Source organism: Venturia canescens, chromosome 8, assembly GCF_019457755.1.
Source record: "Venturia canescens isolate UGA chromosome 8, ASM1945775v1, whole genome shotgun sequence".
NCBI lineage: Eukaryota > Metazoa > Arthropoda > Insecta > Hymenoptera > Ichneumonidae > Venturia > Venturia canescens.
Genome location: NC_057428.1, coordinates 9,816,961 through 9,834,235, shown reverse-complemented (window position 1 = coordinate 9,834,235; position 17,275 = coordinate 9,816,961). Strand labels below are relative to the sequence as shown.

The 17,275-nt window shown below is 45.0% G+C and overlaps 1 long non-coding RNA gene across 1 annotated transcript; it reads right to left on the bottom strand.

Moving 5' to 3' along the window:
• Nucleotides 1-16,087: 16,087 nt before the first annotated feature.
• LOC122414641 (uncharacterized) lies at nt 16,088-16,785 on the bottom strand. Its single transcript, XR_006261794.1, has 3 exons — nt 16,706-16,785; nt 16,524-16,582; nt 16,088-16,450 (listed from the first exon to the last, which is right to left on the bottom strand). It is a non-coding gene; the product is annotated as an uncharacterized lncRNA (long non-coding RNA).
• Nucleotides 16,786-17,275: the final 490 nt, after the last annotated feature.

Genomic DNA, 17,275 nt, shown 5'->3' with positions numbered 1-17,275 from the left:
CAAAAGTTGGGAGATTACATTTTTTTAAAACTATTTGGTTAGAAAAAAGTACGATTTCTTTCGTGAAATACAGTCTATAAATTAATCACTGATACCTCTGATCAAGACGAATAGTGTCGAAAATTTCCTTCAAACCAATTGGGGTTTCTTTCGCTTGGCGACGCATTTCTGCAATCATGAAGAGCTTCTCGTCCTCAAAAGCATTCCGAGCGTAGCTATGCCTTTGTTTTTCTATGACACTTTCGCCGTTAATAGTAGCACTACCCAAACAATTATACCGAGAACGACGAAGGGTACATCTGCATATGTTCGTATTGCTTTCTCGATGATACGAGTAGCCGTTGTTCAAGTACTTCGACGAATTCAATCGTTGTCCTGGTACTTCGATCATCTACCATAAAATATTGTCACCGAATGAAGTAGTAAGGCTATACCAGTTCTAACTCAGGGATTTCAAGGAGGAGTGGTGTGCGGGGAAGCCCAGCGCCGTAGGGGCTGATATAGATACGGAAGGGGGGCAGCAAAAGGTCAGCAAAGAAGAAATAATTCCATAAAAGTCTGTGTGTGTGTGTGTGTCGAGATGAAAACATTCAGTTAATTTGGGATACCGTTAGTTTGTCATCGCCTGAAGAATGCACGCCAAAAGGCCGAATGTAAATAAGGATTGGGGGGGGGGGGGGGGTACAACGGAGGATCTGTGGCTGGAGAATTGGAGAAACGGAATGAACTTTTCTTATTTTACCGTATATTCTCAAATAAAATTCTACAAAAAATCTGCCCACTCAAGATTTAGGACTTTTTCATACTAAACTGTTTTTCAAAACTTCAGTTTGAAAAGTAATCTCAAAATGGATAGGTGTGTGAGTATGTATGCGATCCATTCATCGAAAGAACCTTGGACATTGACTAAAAATGAACTCGAATCAATTCCTAAGGTTTTGCTCATAAAATATCATAGCGAATTCATTCCATCGCTATGGGATCGATGACCTGAACATTTGAAGAGTGACAGTGAAGTTCAGTCTTATCAATATTGTCACGATCATTTTAATCCACGGTGGATGTCGACTCCTATTGATGCTCTAGGACCAAAACGTCGAGAGTGTGACGAATGTTTTATTATGGAGCAGTTGATGAATATTTATGCAATTTATTGTATACGGAATCCGCGCGAAATGACGGCAGAAGAACTCCTCATTATATCACCATCAATGTTCAAGACATATTTCAGTGACTATACGGATTTTCTATGGGAGCGTTTACCATATTATTATAAATCTGACGTTAAAATTCAATCGTTGCGTCGATGTCATGATCATTGGAATACGTCTTCGATGGAATGTCACATTGATGTTCTGGCCCCTCTACGAAAAAACTGTAGAAAATGTCGGGAGAGTGAGGAAAAAACATGCATGAACGTGCACATAAAAAGGCAACATCCTCAGTTAGTTACTGCATTAGTTCGAAAGCAAACGAGTTTTTTAGACGAAAAAATCACTCCTCAAAAATGGAGTTTACATCATTGAACAAAGTTGCGACGCTGAAAAACAACATACCAACGAAGAAGCTGATTGAACTTGAGGTTGCGACTGATCATCCAATTCATCATATTCGATCGGTGAAAACGAAATTTGGAAAACGATACATCGCTAACATCGGAGACCAATTTATGGTCTTTCTACCGGGGAGACTTGCCGAGGCTTTCGACCAAGACGAGGGCGAATTCAAAAAGCTGTTGGAGGCAACTCAAGCGAGAGAACTCTACATGGAAACGTTTGCCGACAAGTGGAGTAAAATTTTGTTTAAACATATTCCAAAATCTTCGTAAAAAAAAGAGCACCGATGTAATAGAAAATGTATGTGAAAATATTGTGAAATATCATATACGGAGTTGAGAGGGAGGAGGAGAAGAGCTTACAATAAAAATATAGAAAAAAGTATCATCGTAAAAATGTTTTGTTTATTTGCAAATCCCTCGTCCAAACAATGCTAGATATACATATAACCAACTTCTGAGCGATTTCACATTCGCATTTGCACAATTGTATTTCGAATTCTGATTGTAGTGGTGACGGTGAGGACAATCGAGGCTACTTTTCGGCAACTTCTGCAACGATGGACAGTCCAGTGTCTCCATATCGATAATTTCCGATGATAGATCCAAGAAACTCTTCAGCCACGAAGACTTTTCACATCCTCCCCGGTAGACAGACCATAAATTGGTCTCCGATGTTAGCGATGTATCGTCTTCCAAATTTCGTTTTCACCGATCGAATATGATGAATTGGATGATCAGTCCCAACCTCAAGTTCAATCAGCTTCTTCGTTGGTATGTTGTTTTCCAGCTTCGCAACTTTGTTCAATGATGTAAACTCCATGTTTGAGGAGTGATTTTTTCGTCTAAAAAACTCGTTTGCTTTCGAACTAATGCAGTAACTAACTGAGGATGTTGCCTTTTTATGTGCACGTTCATGCATGTTTCTTCCTCACTCTCCCGACATTTTCTACAATTTTTTCGTAGAGGGGCCAGAACATCAATGTGACATTCCATCGAAGACGTATTCCAATGATCATGACAGTGATGCAACGATTGAATTTTAACGTCACATTTATAATAATATGGTAAACGCTCCCATAGAAAATCCGTATAGTCACTGAAATATGTCTTGAACATTGATGGTGATATAATGAGGAGTTCTTCTGCCGTCATTTCACGCGGATTCCGTATACAATAAATTGCATAAATATTCACCAACTGCTCCATAATAAAAAATTCGTCACACTCTCGACGTTTTGGTCCTAGAGCATCAATAGGAGTCGATATCCACGGTGGATTAAAATGATCGTGACAATATTGATAAGACTAAACTTCACTATCACTCTTCAAATGTTCAGGTCATCGATCCCATAGCGATGGAATGAATTCGCTATGATATTTTATGAGCAGAACCTTAGGAATTGATTCGAGTTCATTTTTAGTCAATGTCCAAGGTTCTTTCGATGAATGGATCGCATACATACTCACACACCTATCCATTTTGAGATTACTTTTCAAACTGAAGTTTTGAAAAACAGTTTAGTATGAAAAAGTCCTAAATCTTGGGCGGGCAGACTTTTTGTAGAATTTTATTTGATCTCTCCTTTTTTTCTTTCCGAAAGGCCACGAGTAGGTGTATGACACGCAGAATAATTTTTCATATTCGTCAATTGCTCTCTCTCCCTCACTTGACCTGCTGACCCTTTACTACCCCCCTTCCTTATCTACATTCCGGCCTATGGCGCGGGGCTTCCCCGCACACTGCTCCCCCCTGAGATCCTTGGGTTAGAACTGGTATGGCCTTATTACTGAATGATTTTTAAATATATTTTTTCAAGGGAGAACTCGAATTGATGCTTATCACTGTCGCGGATCAATTATTACTACTTAAAACGTCAGTGCACAAGCTTCTGTGAAGGAAGATTTCGGTACTTCAATTTATTTGCGTAGCACAGAAACACGATATATCCATGTATTCTACGAATATACTCCGAAAGTTTTTATTTCCGTCAATTTCAAGGGTTGAAAACCGTTAGGGGGTTTGTTTTTTCATTATGCACTGGATTGCTGCCGAAAACATAAGAAAGTCTCTACTATAAACAACAAATTTTCGCCGAAAAAAATGAACGCACATTTTCCGTATTTCCGTTTTTTTTTTTTAATACTATTCTTGCCCAAGCAGTTGCACCGCCGTGAAACTGACAACCGTGTCCGGTCTGCCAATAACCACACTCGGATACAATACGAGTATGGTATTGATGAAAATTGTCTTGTATTGAAAAAAAAAAAAAATACTGTTCCGTAATATAATATAAGACAGAAATGTTAATAGTAAAAGGTAAACATAATAAAGTGAATAAGTGGAAATAATGAAAATTGATTAAGATTGTCGATCAACTCTTGATTTTTTATGGGTATTTAGCAGTCTAGTTTTAACATTAGAATTAATTACATGGTAATAACGTCGAATGAAAAGTAAAAAATGCTTGAAAGGTTTGAATAGAAAAAATCCTGTTTAAGAGACATCAATCAGTATTGTAAAGTACTGACGCAGTAGGTAGATTTAAAAGATTACCAACTGCGAACGTAACAGAGTGTGGAGAAACTAACAGTTGTTGAGTTTTTATGGTGGGCTGTTGGAACTATTGGAAACTTGCTACAAAGACGACTAGCTGGGGCAGTTGACACACTGGGCTCAGTGACTGTTTGCTACACTACTAAATTGGTACGAGGGGCAGATGGGAATGTTGACGAATTCTCGTATGGTGAGTAGCACTGGGAAGTTGAAACACCGGTGAGTTACTTACTGGAAATTCGCGATGTTCCCGTATTTGTCATGAAGGGAAATTAGGAGTGTTGGGAAGCTGCCCAAAGGCAAGTTACTAGGAGCAGTTGAAACAAAGGGTTTTTGAACGGTGTTGATTTGCTACCCTCCCCTCTGAGGCATTGAAATTAGTGCAAAAAGCTAATATCCAAATTCTATCTCGTGGATACGGGTTGCGCGAAATAAAATTGTTCCAAAAGTATTTTATTCGCGAAGGTATTGCCATCGTAGTTTACGATTTTTTTTTGTTCGGAAAACGTACTCCTGAGTTGTTTGATGGAAAAGAAAATATCATTTTAGAATTCGGGCGAATAAAGTATATTTTATTCATAATTTATTACGAGCGCTCCCGTCATTTCCAATCGATTTTAAATCTAGTCGGAGCTCTCGGAAGTCGAGGATTTTGTTCATTGTATAGTACTGGATATACTCGCGCTATCGAACATCGGTGCTCTAACCAATGCTTACGCAGTAAATTAGTAGAATGTAGAAGTAATGGCGAGCCACTTACTTAGTGTAATGATTGCAATCGTTCATTTTTTGGGGGGCTGTGTTTCGAGTTGCACAAAAAACCTAGAACACGTAAAGTCCGTGGATGTAAAACCAAGAGCGAATCTATTATTTGTGAAATGTTGAAAATTTGTCGTTCTTGTTCAAACTTCATTAAAAGCTGGCCCAAACCATCTCACGAATGCGGGGTATCGTTTTGTAAAACTTGCAAACCCCTACATCACATAATTGTTATATTGCTCCATTAAAATTTAAATCAATTGGTCGCAAAGAATCAAAGGAGAAAAACAACCAGTGTTGCAATTTATTTTTTATGATTTCGTGTCGTAGCTGAACGTGTTTGTATTTCGTGTTTAATCGATGGAATTATAGTGTCACGTCCCGCGTGCGTTAGGGCACATCCGCGGGGCGTGACGACGCTCTTGAGACTTGGCAACAGAGCGACCTTGGCTCGACCTCTGTGCGTCGCCTCGTGCCGTCGCGAGTTGTGGGCCTCGGAATCCGCTGGCTCAGCATCGCCTGACCCGGGTTTCGAGGAGGAATATCCTTGGGTGCGACCGGGGTGCTGACGGCGCGGGAATATCACGCCACGACGATCGCTTTCGAGCAATCGTCGCCGTGGCTGATATTCTCGGCCTTAGTGCCGTTTGATCTTCTCAGACACTCGGTCGTCCCCACGGATAACTCCGTAAGTTAGCCACTCGCGGCGGTTAAGTAAAACCTGAAATAAAGGTGAAACCGCACAGAGGTCGTCAGCCTAACTTTCGTTAATAACGCGTAGTGAGCAACGCACTGCCTCTTGCCTCACGGACGATCTGTTGCCGAGTCTTGCAGACTCTTGTGTGCACCCCTCTATCAATCTTCTCTCACTTTTCATAATTTTTCGTTATTTCCCTTCGGTGTGTGTGTAAGCGTGTGAGACCACCGCGCGACAATTGTAGCGCGGTGCTGCGGTGTGCAAGAGTGGAAAAGGGAGGGGAGAATTGTCCCCTCAAGACCGATAACTGTAAGTTCTATTTTCTGTTCATGTTCTACGTTTCTCACTATTTTCTTACTTTCAATAAATTTGCACTATTTGTTCAATAAATTACAAGTAATAAATTGTCCGAGTTCTATTGACACCTTGAGCGTTCCCGTCAACTTTCCCCGGGGCCCGTACGGGACCATAGGCGAATCTAAAATCTCGGGAAATCCTAAGCTTCACGTAGGTTGGTGGCAGCACTACACATAGACCGTCTCAAATAATCATCATCTTTGTTCGTCCCTTCTGGACGTAACAAATTGGTGGCAGCGGTGGGATAGAATCCACCTCCGCCGCAGCGTCCTCGAGGTATTTCTCGCGTGACCCGGCGTGGTCCAGCACCTCCTTGCGGTCCCGCGCCTCTATGTACACCAAGACGCGGAATTTTCTAAAGCACGATGAATAAGCCTAGTAGACCTGCCTGGCCAAAGAAACTGGTCAGAGTGAGAAAGTGCTGTTCTTCTTTCTCTCTCTTATGCTTGCCGATGATCTTCAGCTCTTTCTCCACGGCGAGCAACGACATCGTCAACAGAGTGCCCGGTTTGTGGGAAACGCCGCGGATGCCCGGGGGTGGCCGCGTGTCTGGAATCGAGTGTCGCCCGGTTATCCCGGAGGAAGGGCAAGGTGGCCTGCCCCCTGTGCGGTGTATACGTGCAGGGGGAAGCCTTCGCGAGACACACCGGCGGGTGCCTCTCGCGCTGGGAATCTAGGGGTCAAGCCACGCAGTCGGCGCCCCAGATACGCGCGCGAGCTCACACAGACGAGCCCGCTCGCCCAGCGACGCGTTACACCGCTACTTCACCGGTACTCATCGCTGCGCCGCCGATAACGTCGAGAGCGACCGTAGCACCGGCCGGAGCTACACGACCTGCGGCACCGACAATGCGAGATACAACGGCGGCTCTCCGGGCCCGGGTGGCGGCACAGCCAGCCGCAAGTCACCCCGCCCCCGCGCCGGTGACTAGTATGGAGACTCCCACCCCATCAGCGCGCATGGAGCAGCTGGGTGAGCTGCTCCTCAACGCCATGAGCGACGGAGGACCGAGTACAGCCGAACTCGGTCAGCTGACGGCCGTGCTGCTGCGGAAGATGCGGGAGAAGTAGCGCCGCATCCACGTTCGGTCTTTACAATTACTCATTATTTTATAATTACATACATTACTTATTGTCCATATGACTTCGTGGTTTATACTGGGTTACCCTATTTCCTCTTTGTTTTTTTTCCCTCTCTCTTCCCTTTATTTCTCCTTTACTATACTCTTTTCTCCATGTTCCACTTCAATTTCACGTTCATCGAGGACGATGAAAGACCCCTAGGGGGGGTGGGTGTCACGTCCCGCGTGCGTTAGGGCACGTCCGCGGGGCGTGACGACGCTCTTGAGACTTGGCAACAGAGCGACCTTGGCTCGACCTCTGTGCGTCGCCTTGTGCCGTCGCGAGTTGTGAGCCTCGGAATCCGCTGGCTCAGCATCGCCTGACCCGGGTTTCGAGGAGGAATATCCTTGGGTGCGACCGGGGTGCTGACGGCGCGGGAATATCACGCCACGACGATCGCTTTCGAGCAATCGTCGCCGTGGCTGATATTCTCGGCCTTAGTTCCGTTTGATCTTCTCAGACACTCGGTCGTCCCCACGGATAACTCCGTAAGTTAGCCACTCGCGGCGGTTAAGTAAAACCTGAAATAAAGGTGAAACCGCACAGAGGTCGTCAGCCTAACTTTCGTTAATAACGCGTAGTGAGCAACGCACTGCCTCTTGCCTCACGGACGTTCTGTTGCCGAGTCTTGCAGACTCTTGTGTGCACCCCTCTATCAATCTTCTCTCACTTTTCATAATTTTTCGTTATTTCCCTTCGGTGTGTGTGTAAGCGTGTGAGACCACCGCGCGACAATTGTAGCGCGGTGCTGCGATGTGCAAGAGTGGAAAAGGGAGGGGAGAATTGTCCCCTCAAGACCGATAACTGTAAGTTCTATTTTCTGTTCATGTTCTACGTTTCTCACTATTTTCTTACTTTCAATAAATTTGCACTATTTGTTCAATAAATTACAAGTAATAAATTGTCCGAGTTCTATTGACACCTTGAGCGTTCCCGTCAACTTTCCCCGGGGCCCGTACGGGACCATAGGCGAATCTAAAATCTCGGGAAATCCTACGCTTCACGTAGGTTGGTGGCAGCACTACACATAGACCGTCTCAAATAATCATCATCTTTGTTCGTCCCTTCTGGACGTAACAATAGAAAATGAGTGCGATGTTTGTGGAGAGAGAGAATTTGTACTTGCCAAAGACCCTGTAGGAAATCTTGTAAAATTGGCTATTAATTCAAAATTCGAGAAAATAATTTGCATAGCTCATAGCACACGAGGATTTGACGGTGTTACGTCCTAGGGTCTACCCCCTCGTCGGCGACTAACTACGACGTTCAAAATCAACATCGAAACCCATATTATATATATTTTTTATTGTGCACACATACATATACATACATACATATACTTATACACACATATATATGCACGTTCTTCGAGTTCGAATCTGTGAAGATACTTGAGCGCGCCTGCTATTGGATTCGTAAATAAGAGAAAAGGAAAAAGAAATGCCTACCCGTTATTTACTCCCGGGGTAACAAGAGCACCACTTGGCTTACCGTCGCTCTCGCATCCGTTGAAAATATCTGATACACAAAGGCTCGCCAGATGAAGTCATCATAATTTCTTTCTCACGCGAGCGAAGAAGTGTTTTTGCTGACCACCCTTATCAGCGAAAGTCTCCAGACGTTATCCGATAGTTTCATCCGGTGCTGGCGCGATCTCACGAGTGCGGTACAATCTTCTGAAAAATCAACTTTGTACATTCACCGCCAATCAGCACAGACAGCCTCGATTATTGAAATATCTACCTACGAAATCCACTTCCTATTACCGCACTCGTCGATACCGCCGAAGGCTACGTCCCGCAAACCTGTAACCACAAAATTTGTTCGGGAAAAATTGTAAACGGTTAGACTTCCACTCCATTATCAAACATTTTCACTTACTTCATCTCCTCAATTAACCAAGGTTAATTAATCGTTGATATCCTAATAAAACAAACATGTAACGTGCCCTCGCTCCATAATTATAAAAAGGGGAAAAATAAAGCGAAATCAATGGATAACTAATCTTAATTAAATATCCAACGATTTTGACGGGAATATAGGCATATTTCTCCACAACGCAAGATAAAAGGTATGTAAAAGAATAAAGCGTGCGAAAGAAGAGAATATATAAAAAGAATAAAGTATATGAAGCGCAACTTTGTACTTACGCTCGAGAAGTCACTCCCGAAGACGGTCGCTTATCTGAAGGAATCGTATTACACTCTCGAGTCGCGCGACACACGAATGTGCGCGCGTGTATGTCAACCATGGCCAAAACTGCTTAGTCGCAATCACGTCATTTTTTTTCACTCACTCGGGGTGCCTTCTCGGGCTGTTTATTTAAGAGCACAAGATTGTAACGCTCCTCAGTTCTCGATCTCTCACCAGTCTACTGCGCCTCTCGATCTGAGTAGGATCATAGTCAAATCGTCGCGAGACTAAAATCGACTCATTAAAAATTCGTTTGTAAAACCACTGTAAAATCTCTACGGAGACACCTCAGTACTTTTTTTTCAAATATATCACCAGAGTGCACATCGTTCATCCGCATCATTTATATTTATTTCCGGCTCCTTCGCGATCATCTGTAATTATTCTTCGTTTGTCACCGTCGATAACTTTCAATATTTTTCTTCCGAGTTAAATCGCAAATTTCCAGAACCTATTAATTCCTTTTGGTTCGTGAATTCATTAGTTGTTCTCTTTTTCCCATTAATTTTTTGGGGTTCATTATCTGCTCCCAAACATCTGCTCTGTTACGATAAGTGTGGGTAATCCTGACTTTTGCCTTCCGAGCCTTACTAATCGGTACGTCGGCACAGGAAACTCTCTTACCCCTCGCAATCACTGTACCTATCAAAACGGCGCGTATTGCGACCCCCTATTCTTCGCCCTCCGCGCCTTGTAAAACCGGCACGAAGCGAAGAATTCCTTCCATCACCTACAGTGAGCAGATTCTGACCCCCATAAAATTTGTCAAGATGTTCGATTACCATGCCTAAGCGCCGAGCCGGCAGGGCATTTCAAATCCGTAAAGCAAAAGCCATCCTTTACCAAGCACAAACCCAGAGAAACGGAGACAAAAATCCACCGGGAAGTCAAATCGTTATAACCAGTCGCGGTTCACCCTCCACGTCAATCAGTGTCGTATCAGTAAGAACCGGTCTTCCCGACCCGGCAAACGTCTCCGAATCGGGCGAACTCTCTGACGCATCAACTGATACCGCACCATCGTCGCCTGGCGGATCGACCTACGTGGTGCGTCACGTATCATTTTCTACGTTCCCGAAAAACGCACCGGTCGCGGTGGTAAGGCCGATTCCTCGCCCTCCCGTCGCAACTACAGCCGAGCCGCCCACACCACCTGCACCGACCGTTCCTTCAGCCGTCAAAACGGTAACCCTCCAATAGGGGTAAGTAAATCATAACGGTATTATCCTTTTTTTTTTATTTTTTCTCTTTACTTTCACTCTTTTTGCCCAAATTGCCAACGATTATCTCGCGAACAAGGATTCTTTTCCCAAGAGGGAAGATCTCTCTCTCTCTCTTAAAACTAAGAATCCAAAATAAACTTAAACGTCGGTTCCCCGTGTACATCACCAATAAATCTGGGTATTCAACCACCCGACGTAACAACGGCCAATTCATACTTCGTTATCTCATTGAATATCAGAAAACTCAAATGTCTACACTGATAATGAGGGGAACAAAAATAATTTTCATGAGAGCAGGAAAAATCTGTTTTCTCGATAGTTTGAATTATTTTCCAATGTCTCTTAGTGCGCTCCCCAAAGCATTCGGATTTGATGATATTTTAACGAAAGGTGCATTTCCTCATCTCTTCAACACTCCAGAAAACCAAAATTATGTCGGTCCGTTCCCGGTCCTGCACTTTTATTTGTCTGACAAAATGTTTACTACGGAACGTCAGCGGTTCTTGACATGGTATCAAGAAACGATTGACTCTGGTTATGCTTTTAACTTCGCTGAGGAATATTTGCGATATTGTCGCGACGATGTATCAATGCTACACCTCGGGCATGCTTAGCTTTTCGTAAATAGTAGTAGGTGGCACACTATGGCGACCCCCACTCCTATCCCCACTCCTTTCCCCCACTAGACCGAGCGGCCGGCGTTGTGGGCGCGTGGTTTGCGGGTGTGCGGAGGGGGGGTAAGCGTGTCGCCATAGTGTGCCACCTTTTTTTTTTCTCCGTATATATATATTTCAGCTCTTATTAATTTTTACAATTTTGGTTATAATATGGTACATAATTCACAATACATATAGTAGTAGGGGGGTATTTTTTTGTGAATATTTTTTGGTGGATATTTTTGGTTGTTTCGGTCGTTTTCACGACGGCGTCGATAACCATGGAGTGGTGGTTTACGAGGTGTGTTGCTTAGATGGTCAGACGATGCTGTAACTGGGGCGATAGAGATACCATAATGTGAGAGGGGCTCGTGTACATTTGGGAGTGTTCAGATGGTTGATAAATGAGTTTTTGCCCCATACCTGTTTATGATCATTCTTCAGCAGGTTTGAACTCCAGTCTGTTGAATTTCGTGCCGTGGTACAGCATGATTAATTTTTTGTTTGAGGCTGCTTCGCACATCTGCTGGAATAAACCGCTCGCATCTTCGAAAACTTTGACGAATCTTGTCGGTAGGAAGCATGTAAATGTGCTCTCCACGTCCATGGCAATTCGCTTGCCCCATTTCGTTTCGACGATTCGAATACATGTGATGCGGTAATCTTTGGCGAGTTCAAGCTCGGCCAGTTTTTTGACGGGGCGGACGGACTCCAAAAGGCCCGTTTGATTGACGAGCGTGAAATCCATTGTTCAGATCGAGTTTTTTTATGGCCACTGTTAAAGCGCGGAGTTCTGATATGTCGCGTATTCTTGCTTTAAACGTTGCAATATCGTGCAAAAAGATATCTAAGCGTACTCTCAATTCACGTCGTTTACTTATGCGGCGGCTTGGGAGCACTGTCTGATCATCAGAGAGCTCAAATGATTTAAACCTCCTGTTTGATAGATCCATATTCCTACCTCGAATGCAGAAAAGAGCTGACAACAATCTTTTGATGCAGCATCTCCCGCCATTGCCACCCTGTGGCAATGGTGGGAGAAATCCGCCAATACCTTGGCGGAGGTATTGGTATACCATGACCCCGACCGTCGCTAGCATAAGTCAGCATTTATAAGATAACGAAATGTGAGGATGAGATCAGCGGCAATGCGCGTCTTTACGAGGATGATTTTTCGATACCGGTTGCTTTTCCCTCTTCCCGTTGCTCCACCGTTAATAAACCAGCAGTCCAGGACGTGGTGGTTCTGTACTCCAACAAGGCGATGGAACGATCGTTATGAGAAAGCCATTTTTTTAATCTCACAGCGCCATTGAGAGCACACTTGAACGAGGTATTTTCGTGTAGTAAGCCGTGAAATATGCAAAAAGTGTTGCTCTCGGGGAGGTTACAAGACGGTGGTTCTTCGTCCTCCTCTAGATTTATAACGAAGCAGTCTGTTAGCTGTGTCAAATATGCGGTTGCATCAGACCCTCTTGTAAACAGGCGATCGGATTGTACCGCGATTTGCTTTGAAGTAGCTTCGACCGCACGTAAAGGTGTTTCACCCTCGGACCAGTCTATACCGTGATGATTGCACTTTAGCCACGTGTTTTGTTGTTTCATACTAGGAGGCAGCACGTTATAAGCGTGAGGCGGTGATATGACCCAGTGTGCTAAGTAAGATGTTTTCACAGAGACCACGGCAATTTCTTTAGGCACGAAGTTATATTTATCCTTCAGGCCTTGTATATCAACGACGATGTTCATGATGCCTCCCGATCGACGTAAAGTCGCAAGCCTTGAGCGCCGACTGACGATAAGCGTTGAACGCTCTGCAGCTGCATTAGAGACAACAGCGCTAATCGTCAGCGAAATCTGACATCCGACCCACGTCACCACTCGCACAATTTTCGCCGAAAGAAACGGGATAGGAGACAGACACATGATTTTAAAACTCCATAAGTTTTTCGCGTGTCGACACTATTTCTGTTTGAGGTAAATTTTCACGTTGTCCAAATTTACCCCAAAAGGAGTTAAGACAAAGTTTGGCTACCGAGCGCAGCCCCGGGTTTTTCGCTACCGCACTACGTTCCAGCTGAACCCCTTCGGCTGTCTTAAAAGAAGTTATATAACGGTCTTGGGCAGCCTCATCACCTGTATAACCCTCGGGCCAACCGCTAGCCTCTTGTTTGATTTTAAGAAAAGTGTTTATGTACCCGGTGAAAAGGCCCCCCTCCTGTGTATCGCGGTTGTACTGCGTTATCTCATACTGCCAAATCTCGCTCACGGTTAATATTTTATACCCGCACGCAATAGCTTTTCGCAATTCATCCACCACCCAAGTACCGCTAAATACACGCTCCGCGGGGTCTTCATGAGGACACGCGTCCTGGTTCATTGTTTCGCAGCAGCTACAACATAACCCGAATAACAGGCGCTGGTGCATTCGCACCGGCAGCACCGGATGATAAAGATTTTGCAGTGAAAGCACTGTACATTTAACAAGGCCCTCGACGCGGGAAAGACTGATATTATTTTCGGGACCTGTCAACGCTCTGCACTCGTCACCGACGTATACCGTTGGATGTCCCACCGGATATTAACCGTGCTTGCAGATATATGGGTACAACGAGCAAACGTCAACATATCGTATCTGCTCCCCGTCTTTTACATCGTACAGAGTGACCATGTTTTCCGTGCGACCACCGAAAAAAGCATCGCGCGGATTGAGAGGCTCCGCTCGAACTAGAGCGTGATCACTCATAAAAGGGCTCATCTATAAATCTGCTTTTACCATCCGGTCATACGCGCACTCCCAAATCTCGGTTAACGTGTAGCCGCTTGAGCGGGTTCTCTGCGATATAGCGTTTGTTCTCTCGAGACGCTCGTTCAATGTATCACCGTCGCTTTGTTTACGGTCTCTGTTTACAGTGAAACAGCTCAAGCACCCGTGCCAATAGCAACCGCGAAACTGTAACACCTGGGTGGAACCAGGTGTTTCGTAGTAGCCGTCTACTAATAAATTTTGAGGCAGTTTAAACTCGCGCGAGTGTCCTGCGTGAATGATACGACGATTTAAAAAATGCTCCAGTCACACGAGCCAAGAGATCGCTTTTTTTGACTGATTGTGAGCCCATCTGTAACCACCCGTAGGTATAATACCGATCGTGTTAGGTTTTAAAATAGTATATTACACACCTAGGGAGGGAAAATAGACTAATTCAAACCGCGGGCAGAATTGTCACCCGAGCCGAAGGCGAGGGTGATAAGCACGCGGTTTGAGGTGGTCTAATTTCACTCCCGTGGAGTGTATACGATTTTTCGGTCCGACGCAGGCGGAATGCGGCAACTTCGGCACGCGCAGCGGGCCGAAAGTTGCCACTTTCCGCCCGGAGGGCTGAAAAATTTTTTCGATAGAGTTGAAAGCAGGCGGACGCGATTGTTGTGTTTTCGCTAAACGGGCAAACGCGTCCGCTGTCCATGAACATTTTCCGGAAAACTAAACAGGCTTGTCTCAATATCGTAACGTCGTTTTTACAATAGGTTATGAGCTCGTTTGAAAAGTTAAATACATTAGAGGCATTATTTAACGCGTTATACCATCCAAAAAAACGCTTGCGTTTCTCCGGGCGCATAGTGTCGGGAGAGTAATTGACTGCGGGCGGCATCGGCCCAATATAATTTTGATATTCTGGTCTATTGAACCGATGCGGAAAAGATCCTTTGGCGAGAGCAGCTTTTAGACCGAAAGATTTAGGCAGTGCACTCAGAGGCATGTGAAAGTAGTTCAAGCTGTCGAGAAACACGAGCTTGCCAACGCGCATTGTGATGATTTTAGTGCCGTTCATTATTAAAAACGGGAGTTGTGTTTTTTTCTCCTCGATGAAGTAGCGCAGGATAAACTAGGCGTCGAAGCCACCGGCGTTATGGGCTATTAAAAATATGCGAGAGAAGCCTGGGATACTCTGCATGGCTAACTCCACAAATTGACACACAGGGTTCGTCCTAAATATAAACTCGTGATCCCCGCAATGCTCGCACGGCGCGTCTATAGAAGCGTTATCGCAGCACCTGGTGCAGACACGTTGAGCTACGCAAAGATCGGTTCGTGAACACGTGTTGCAGGATCACCTTTTACAGGCGTACACTGCTGCGTTTCAAAATCATAGAATATGAATATGTTCTCTTTTGACTTCTCATCGACGCGAATAGGCCTCATATAGCACAGGTGATTATAGGGCTGCTGCGATATACACGTTTTACAAAAACCCACCCTGCACACATGCTTCTTTTTCTCTAAAGGTCTTATCGAGCGAAAGCAGTTGCGCCCAGCGCGCAGGGCGGTGCTTGAAGGCAGCGAGGGCATTTTTTTTCAAACATCTATGCTCCCGGCGAGAACGGGTATTACAGATTGCGCAGAAGTTTAAGCTGCCTACAGCGCCACGCAGATTCAAGATAGGTTGGAAATGATGCGACCGCTCATAATACAGAATGTATAACGTGTGCCGGACTGAGCCTACTGTATCCATAACCGTCTGTGTACCGTCAAACACCGGTCTTTCGCGTCGCCCCAAAGTCAAAAACTCGAAAACTCGAAAACCACGATAGCTAACTCCTTGCGAGCCAAATAATTCTGGTATATAACAATTTCGCGTATACCACAGCCAGCGGGCCGTATAACAACATTTGCGCTTCTCGCGAGCTCAAGTGCCGCCTCTTTTTGAAGCGACCCGTTAATCAATCGTATACGCTGCCATGTAGAATGCAGAGCCCCCGAGCGTATCTCACCCCTTTCCGCGTACGCGCGTGCTGTTACTAACGAGCGCGGCAGACACAGATTGTCGGTATTTCGAATCGTTAAAATTGATTTTTTAGCAACACCTTCGTGTGTCAAACCTTTTCTCCCCCTACCCTCCAAGCCTTTAACGATACATACTTTTATATGGAAAGAATCATCAATATCCAGAGACGCTGCACTTTGAGCTATGTTTGTTATTAATTGCCAGATATCTACAAATGTATAGACGCGGACAGGACGCAATGAAAGCCAAACGGGGCCGTGCGCTATGCTGCTCGCGGAGAACGAGATCCCCGCGTAGTCACCACCCTCACAGTGACTCGTGAGATGCGTCAGAAGATCGCGGAATGCTCCTTCAAGCCATGCTGTCACGTTTGTACCAGCGTGAGGTTGGCGGATACGCAATGTTATCTCCCGACCACGTAGTTGAAAACGTTTGAAATAACGGGCTGTATCGTGTGTGATGATGATCCGCCCTCCCGGGGGTTGCACATCCCCGAAAGTCTCATTCCCCTGTGTATTGCGCGTTCTTCCCCCGCCCGTTTGCATATCTGTAATCAAACAAAGGCGTGAATTATAGAGTAGAGATCGTCGATAAAAAGGCATATTGTAACTTTAGTGTACCTGGTACTAATCGCGGTACGCCAATAACGAGTCAGCTGACGAGTCAACTGACGAGTACCCTGTGGTAAATATTACAAAACCTTTTTAAACATATCCTGTATATACCGCAAGGGCTACAGATAAAGAGAGAGAAAGCGCGCGAGTGAGGGAGAAAGAGAGAGAAGACGGCATTATTTCCTTACCCGAATCACACTCCATCAGCTGTTGAAACCATAGGCCGAAGCGTCTAGCGTCTAATTGCTCCTCGTTTAGACGCTCCTCCTCCTCCTCCCCCTCCTCCTCCTGTTGAGCATCCATCGGATACACCCCCAGCTGATTCTCGGTCTGTACGAGGTCATCTTCCTGCTGACGATGGTGGTGATACGATGGACCCGCTATCGCTCCGTCGTCATCGTTAGCTCTGGCTTGCCGGTACACAGCTGTTTGGGTTATTTCATAATCTCTGTTTATTAACGCGGTTTATTTTTATTTTATTATCACTGTACGACTATGCTTACCCAGTATATCAGACCGATCGCTAAACATCAAGGAGGGGTTGAGAATAGTCGACGCCTCGTCGTCATCAAACTCGGGCTGCAGCGGTATCGGCTCGGCCGAGGCTGCCGAGGTGCTCGCTCTAGGCTCTTCCTCAGCCCTCTCCTCATGCTGCGGTTCTGAAAAAATACCGCTCGAGTAGTTTTTATATCTAAAAACGAAAACCGCGGATAATAATGCCAAAATAGAGTTGAATACGCACGGTAGAGGGCGGTTTG